Source organism: Dermochelys coriacea, chromosome 10 (assembly GCF_009764565.3).
Source record: "Dermochelys coriacea isolate rDerCor1 chromosome 10, rDerCor1.pri.v4, whole genome shotgun sequence".
NCBI classification, from domain to species: domain Eukaryota; kingdom Metazoa; phylum Chordata; order Testudines; family Dermochelyidae; genus Dermochelys; species Dermochelys coriacea.
In genome coordinates, this window is record NC_050077.1 from 67,347,944 (window position 1) to 67,355,345 (window position 7,402).

The 7,402-nt window shown below is 42.5% G+C and overlaps 1 long non-coding RNA gene and 1 other non-coding gene across 4 annotated transcripts; both read left to right on the forward strand.

Annotated features, from left to right (window-relative positions):
* Positions 1-33: 33 nt before the first annotated feature.
* Positions 34-7,043, forward strand: LOC119862004. 3 transcript variants are annotated; one of them, XR_006274919.1, is made up of 6 exons: positions 34-541; positions 1,201-1,695; positions 1,909-2,072; positions 3,977-4,036; positions 4,543-4,610; positions 5,734-7,043. It is a non-coding gene; the product is annotated as an uncharacterized LOC119862004 (long non-coding RNA). The 3 variants fall into 3 exon arrangements; XR_006274920.1 differs by lacking the exon at positions 3,977-4,036; XR_006274918.1 differs by lacking the exons at positions 3,977-4,036; positions 4,543-4,610.
* On the forward strand, positions 2,905-3,035 carry LOC119863112. The gene has a single exon (XR_005295498.1).
* Positions 7,044-7,402: the final 359 nt, after the last annotated feature.

Sequence of the window (7,402 nt, forward strand, 5' to 3'; positions counted from 1 at the left end):
TGGGGCGGCCTGGCCCTCCCGTGGCTGCGCGCCGTTCAGTGGCACGGTTCTGACTTGCTTGGGTTGTGCTCGCAGAGGTCAGGGCAGTATTGCATAACGTGGGCCCTTGGAACGGCTAATTTGAAGGTGTAGACAGTTGCTAGGGAGATGGGAAATCTACCTGGATCGTGGTAGTTCTGTGTGCAGCTTCCATGGAGTCTTGTCGTCTTTCTTACTTACGTATTTATGTTCGTGCATGCTCTTAGTTTCACAGTGACACTCAGGCCTTGTCTTCACTGGGGGTTTTTTTTCCCTAGAATTTCCCATCAGTGGACACTGGACATAGTAAAGGTGGGCGCACTAGTATAGCAGCTCGCAATCCAGGAGGCCCCCTGGACTGCGACTCCAGGAGAGACCAGCATGGACTCTCAGCTGAAAAGTGCTGAGTGAAAGTGAGTATAAGTATTCCTGTTTGAGTCAGTCTTTGTAATCTGCAGCCAGACACCCTCTTGAGTTAGGGTTTGACTGAAGTCATGCACACAACCAGAAAGTCCAGAAATGTGTGGGTTGGTTTTTGTTTTTGTTTTTTTTTTTAAATTTTGAAATAAGCAATGAAAAGACTGTGGGCTCTGCTTCACCACAAGTCTGATAATGCCAGTGCATGGCTATCTAGCGTGCATAGGTGCATCTATGTTCTAATATGTAGTTCTATTTGTCCTATTAAAGGCGCATATTTTAAGGAATTGTGTGTTCCAGCCAAAGAGTATAATTTTGATAAGTGCCTACGTGACGTAGGTGCCTAATTCGTATTTTCAGATGTCACTTGGGAGCCTGAGTCCCACTGACTTTCAGTAAGACTCATGCTCCTAAGTCACAGAAAATGTTACTTTATGTCACAACAGCATCTGTCTTAACTCTGCAGAGGTGGCATAGTCTCTTGTTCCAGGTGATGGCCTATCCATAACAAAAACGTGTAGGATTTATCAAGCTTGGAGTGGGTTTAATTATAGTGGTAGTTAATTATACTGGGCATAAACTGATCATAGGAAACATTTTGTGCTAATTTTAGTAGAAAATTAATAGGGCAGTAAGGCACATAGAGGATCATCCCAGTAATTACTGTCTTATCCTGGAACAGGGAAAAATAAACTTGGTCGGGATTTTTTTTTTTAACTCTTCTTTCTATCAAAGACCAACATAAAATGTGTGTGTTTTCCTTAGGCATGACTGAAACTGGCCAGAAATAAAATGACCTTAAAGATAATGAAGAGAAGCAGCATTGAATCTTCTGCCGAGCAACTTCTGTCACCTGGGGAAGGTCCAAAGGAAAGTAATGGTGGGCATATAGCAACACAGTAAAAATTCTGGGCTCTCTTCATTTTTCCCAGACAGAAGTGAATTATGGACAGATTAGAGGAAGGAAGAGGCATGGACGGGGCCTGCACCCCAGCAATTCTGCACTTTGCAAAGTCACAGAGGGACCATTGTAGGAGTAGCTCAAATGAGAGATGAACCAGCCCCCCCAGCTATAGAATAAGCACGGTGCAAACCATCTCATTCTGTCCCTTCCAGCACAGGGATGAATATGTCTCTTTTGAATTTATCCACCCATCACTCTCTGCTACCAAAACTAATCCCTGTATGAGCTACAGAAATAAATGCAGTTTTGCAAATCGGTCTACCACCATAGAAGAGCTTGAAAAAGAACCACACTTTGTAGGTCAAATTAATTTTGCTTAAAGGTTTGGCCTTTTAATAGCAATAAAACTGCATTCATCTAGCCCTTTAGACAGATGGTGACTGCTGCTCAGTCTCTAGCACCCTCTTGTGTGGTAAAGAGGCTGTGTGTGATTAAGTTTGCTGTATAGTAAGACTTAGAATACCTTCTTATTTCTAACTGTCTGTCTTTATTGTATACGTTCATTCTAGGTGCATCAATTGATGAGATCTGCCAGCATGACTTGTAGACACACTGGAGAAATCCCTTCTGTCACTTCAATGTCTCTGCATTGCTTCCAACAGTGGCTGCACTGGGCCCCTTGCCAGCTAGCATAGAAGCTTCTCTGACCTCACTGTTTTATCAAATTGGAAAGGTAAGCGCTGGAGGATCCAATTATTCTTTATGTTGTCTATTGGGTTCTTGCTGTTGGGGGTGCATTGGTCCAGAAAAGCACTCATAAAGACCAAAGCAATGTCAAGGGGAAGCTCAGGCTGGCTTGGTGTCTGTGCAGCCATCACTGCACCGTCTCAGGTGTTGCAGTTCACGCTAAGTTCACGCTTGTGTCCACACAGGCTTTTGTGAAACTCTCATGCTATAGGACTAGCTCCATTCCAGCTCCACTTGTGGTAGCAATGCAGTGCACTAGTATAAACTGGCCAGTGGTGGTTTCACCACCATAACCATGGCTATAACTCCTACAGCATGTGTTGGTGATGCAGTAGGGAAAACACCTGAGCCCTATATACACTCTTTCTAGCACCACTGGAGCTACGCTAGTGCTAATGCAACTGTAAGAGGGCAAAAACTTCTGTGTAGAGAGGGCCTTTCCAATGACCTTGAAACCAGTTCAGGGAAATGTATGTGGCCAGCTGTTAGTGGGATGCAGACTATGGGTTAAATCTGAATATTAAATAAGAGTTTGTTCCATTACTGCGGTGCCTTCTGCACATTTTATGTCTGTTTTAATATATATCTCCAAAGCATAATACTGTTATATGTTTATCAGTAGTAAATATTATTGATCAAGTGAGTATAAAAATGCCTATGGGCTTCAAACCTATTAATTCTTTAATAGAAAAAAGGAAGGTTAAGCTGCAGCTCCCAAGGGGAGTGTGAAAGCCAAGTGAGTTATGGCGCTGGCCTCTGATGCGGGAGAGCTGGATTCAATTCCTGGGTCTGCTCTGAGGAGTTTGACTGATGTTCACCAGGAGGACTAAGAAAGTAGAGCCAGTGAAGTCATGTTGACTCTACTGATACTATCCTCCTAAATCAAATGGTAGAAGAACAGGGCCTGTCTCGGAGATGGAGTCAGGACCTACTTAAACTACCAATAGTGACTGTTCACTTTATTTTGGAAATTCTTATGGCAGTTAAAGGGATGCTGCCAAGTAAAACATCAAGTATTGTAAAGAAAATACCCTTGTGTGTGTCTGTAAGAACTAATTATCTTGTTAAAACAGAAGGAATTTTAAAATTCCATTTACCTTTCACCAGTGGCATTGTGTTTTAAGCCTGTCACATTGCACATTGTTAAATTTACACTATTGGCCTTCTGCATCTTGTGTAATCTGGATTTATTTGCTTGTAGCATTCTAGAGTCCTTCAATCCAGGCTCCTCTTCTGACTGGATGGTGACAGAAATGGGATGGAAAAAAGATTAACCAGTTGCAAGCTGTAATTGTTTCCTTAGTAGCCCTTGCTTAGTGACTGTCTCTTGAACTGCGTGTCCACAAAATGCAGTCTTTTAAAACAGCATCATTTGATGCCCTCAAGTGACACTGGTGGATTAGCAGTGGACAATTCAGATGAAATAGTAACAGTTACTGTAGATTGACTGGCACTAAATATTTGGTACCATTGGTAACAAAAATACCTAGCGCCTTAAACCTGGTCTACACTGGGGGGGAAGGGTGATCTAAGTTACGCAACTTCAGCTATGTGAATAACGTAGCTGAAGTCGACGTACTTGGATCGTCTTACCGTGGTGTCTCCACCACCCTGAGTCAACTGCAGCCACTCCCCTGTTGACTCTGCCTGCACCTCTCGCAGCACTGGAGTACAGGGGTCAACGGGAGAGCGCTCGGGTGATTTATCGTGTCTAGACGGGTAGTGAATACATATCCTTAGTGTGCTCAATCAGGGAGGAAGGAGACTCTTGCAGTTAAGGCACTGTTCTGAGATTCGTGAGATCTGGAGTCAATCCCCTGCTCTGCCATAGACTCCCTGTATGACCCTGGGTAACTTATTTATCATTATTATTTGTATTGTTGTACCTAGGACCTCTGTGTATGGTTTTCCCATCTGCGAAATGGTGTTGGTCTTGCCTTACCATGGAAGGTAGAGTGAGGGTAAATTTGTTAATATGTGTGAAGTACTCAAATATTACAATGATGAGGAGGTGCTATAAAAAAAAAATTGAACCACTTCAGGGGATAGATTTTTTTTTTAGAAAAGAGATCCCCCTCTATCTTTTGGTTATAAATATGCTTTCTCAGTAACCTAATCCCATATTGTTGATCACGTCCTTGTCATTCTAGACTAAAATATCCCTGTGAAGAGAAATCTAAAAAGTAAAAATTATTTTGACATTCTCTAAAATCCTAACACAAATTTAGCCCAAACGCCAACAGAGAGAATCATGTGCTCAACAGAGCATTTATTGCATTTAAAGTGAGAATGAATCCAGCCTGCTCTTTAGCAATTACAGGAAGCTTGTAATCTAGTCAATAAAAGAATAGCTTTGTGTATTATCTCTGTTTCTCAGCCTCCTGCCAGGGTTTGTGGCCTTACTGTCATTTTCCTGCTTATCAAAATGGGTTTTTTCCTCCCCTCTTGCTCTGCAGAGACCCCCTCATGAACCAAAAGGGGAAGCTGAGTATACAGTGACACTTCCTAGCCATAAAGAGCCACGGTCAGTGTTGTCCTACAGTCTTTTGCAGCCTCTATGCTTGCCCAAAGGGGCTGTACCTCTTGCCCCTGGTAAACAGCACCAGCACAGGAGCCTCTGGGGAGAAGTTCCCCGTCCAGGGACATTCTGGGGCAGGTCAGAGGTGGGAAGAGCTGGGGTGGTTGTACACTCTGGCAATTCCTTCCTGCTATATTACTGGGATTGCAAGTTAGGGTCGCCTTTGGGGTTGATCTTAGCCTATGCAGGGGGCTGCACCATCTCCTAAACAGGAAGGGCACAAACCACCTTCCTTCAGTGCTGCACTTGTGTGAGGATGAATTTGGTTTTGTGCTGTCAAATGCACAAAGTAAACTGAGGCTGTAAAGAAAATACCGACGGAGCTCAGGAGATATTAGCCTTGGGTGGTGATGTAACAGAAGTGAGCAAGCCGTTTTCAGAGAGAAGCACGGCTTGTTTTAAATTTGCTGGTGTTCTTTTACTTTGGCTACTCTGACAGTGAGCCAAACTTTCATTAGCCAGTCCAGAGGGGAGAATTGGTTTTGCTTTATTCAAATAATCTTCCTGCCCAAAGGAATGGTTCGGGCACTTAAATCAATAAGTAGGCGCAAATGTTCTAACAGTACCATTCTTCTATCAAATAAACCTGGATGGCAGTGTTGTTAGTCTTCTGTGGGACTGCCATGGTTAACAAGTAAAAACCCATTCTAGCTCCAGTAGGAACCTCATCCATTATTTTCAAATGCAGGTTTCAGTCTGTAGGGGGGCGGGCCCTCATCTTGTGTAAAGATGCACTGAACTGTCTCTTCTGCAGTGAGCAAAAATGTGCAAAAACTGGGCTGGTGTAACTTCCTACAGCTCAATAGATCTTGTAATGGAAATAGTGTCTTAAATACAGAGCGATGTATTTAAAGATTATTCATAGTGACAGCTGGTTTTAAAAAACTCAGGTTGCTTCTGCCTCTTCTGCTTTATAAATATTTAAGCAAGCAACAAGCTTTGGATTCCCTAGAAAGATGCTTGGGCTACAGCCAGCCGCTGACGTTTTTATTAAGCAAACCCCAGCAAGTTCATCTCCTCTGTTGTTTGTAATCTGGTCGCTAATTGTTGTGTATTTGTTCTTTTTTAGATGTTTCTGTGGCTGTCTTTGCCAGTCGTGTGCCATCCCCTATAGTGAACACACAATCTTGTGCTCAGCATCCAATTCAATAGTAAACCAGCAGGCTTGCTCCGTCCCACAGAGTCATAAAGCGAGCAACACGATGACCTAGGTACAGTACTTCCCCAGGCCCCCATTGCCAGAGCAATCTGAGACCCTCACAAAGATGAATCCTGGGGAGGTAGGGAAGTACTATGGACTCTGATGACTGGTTACCAGCTGGAATATGTTCTGGGCCAGGTTCTTGATCACTATGGACTAAAGAATACACGGATGGTGCAAGAAAATGGATCTGGATGAAAGACTCTTTAGGATGTAAAGCTGTTAGTGGTGAGTGGCATCATTCGAGCCTAGGACAAGGAGAACACCTGTGTCTGGATGGAAGCCAGCAGTCATTTAGCAGGCCTATTTTGGGAAAGCTTCCCCTTCTGCCTTAAGTGACATGGTTAATGCTGCCTCCTTAGGAGGTTACTCAGTCATCTTAATACGTCTTGTATGTTGTCTTTTGTTTTTTTGTTTTTTTTTTTTTTTCTCCTTCCAGATTTTGATTAGTTTTTCCTTTGACATGGGAGAAGATGTCTGATTGTAGAGGACTCTTAAATTTGGCGGATAGGAGCATAACAAAGTCCAATGGCTAGAAGTTGAAGCTGGACAAATTCAAACTGGAAATGACACACTTTTAAGTGAGGGTAATTAGCTATTGGAACAACTTACTAAGGGATGTGATGGAGACCCCATCACTCGAAGTCTTTAAATCAAGATTTAAGGGACAGATTCTCAGCTGGTGTAAATTATCATAGCTCTGATATCAATGGAGATAAGAGTGCTTGCACCAGCTAAGAATCTGGACCTTGACGTCTTTCTAAAATACGTGCTCTTGGCTGACCGCAAGTTATTTGGCTCAGTGCCAGAATATCTAGGTGAAATTCTCCAGCCATGTTATACAGGAAATTAGATGATCACAATGGTCCCTTCTGACCTTAGAATCTGTGGATTATTGCTAGGATAAACACTAAAAGGTGATACTGTGCCTTGATAGATTAGTATTATCAGACATCTTCAGAGAGGAGCTAGCAGCAGTCATTGCCTTCATCTTAAATTGTCAGCACCCATCTGAATTTTCTCTTACTCCTGTAATGCTGGAATCTGGTTTTTCAAGGGCTGTGTTTATTCCTATGGAATGTGTATTTTGCAGACTCGTTCCATTCTTGGAGCATTCTCTGGTATGTAAAGCTGTACCAATTATTTTGTAATATGAATACTAAATAAATTGCATTACTACCCTTGTTTAGCCTAACTAAAAGAAGGTTGAGGGGAGATATGATTGCTCTCTATAAATATATCAGAGGGATAAATATAGGAGAGGGAGAGGAATTATTTCAGCTCAGCACCAATGTGGACACAAGAACAAATGGGTATAAACTGGCCACCAGGAAGTTTAGACTTGAAATTAGACAAAGGTTTCTAACCATCAGAGGAGTGAAGTTTTGGAATAGCCTTCCAAGGGAAGCAGTGGGGGCAAAAGATCTATCTGGCTTTAAGATTAAACTCAATAAGTTTATGGAGGAGATGGTATGATGGGATAACATGATTTTGGTAATTAATTGATCTTTAAATATTCATGATAAATAGGCCTAAT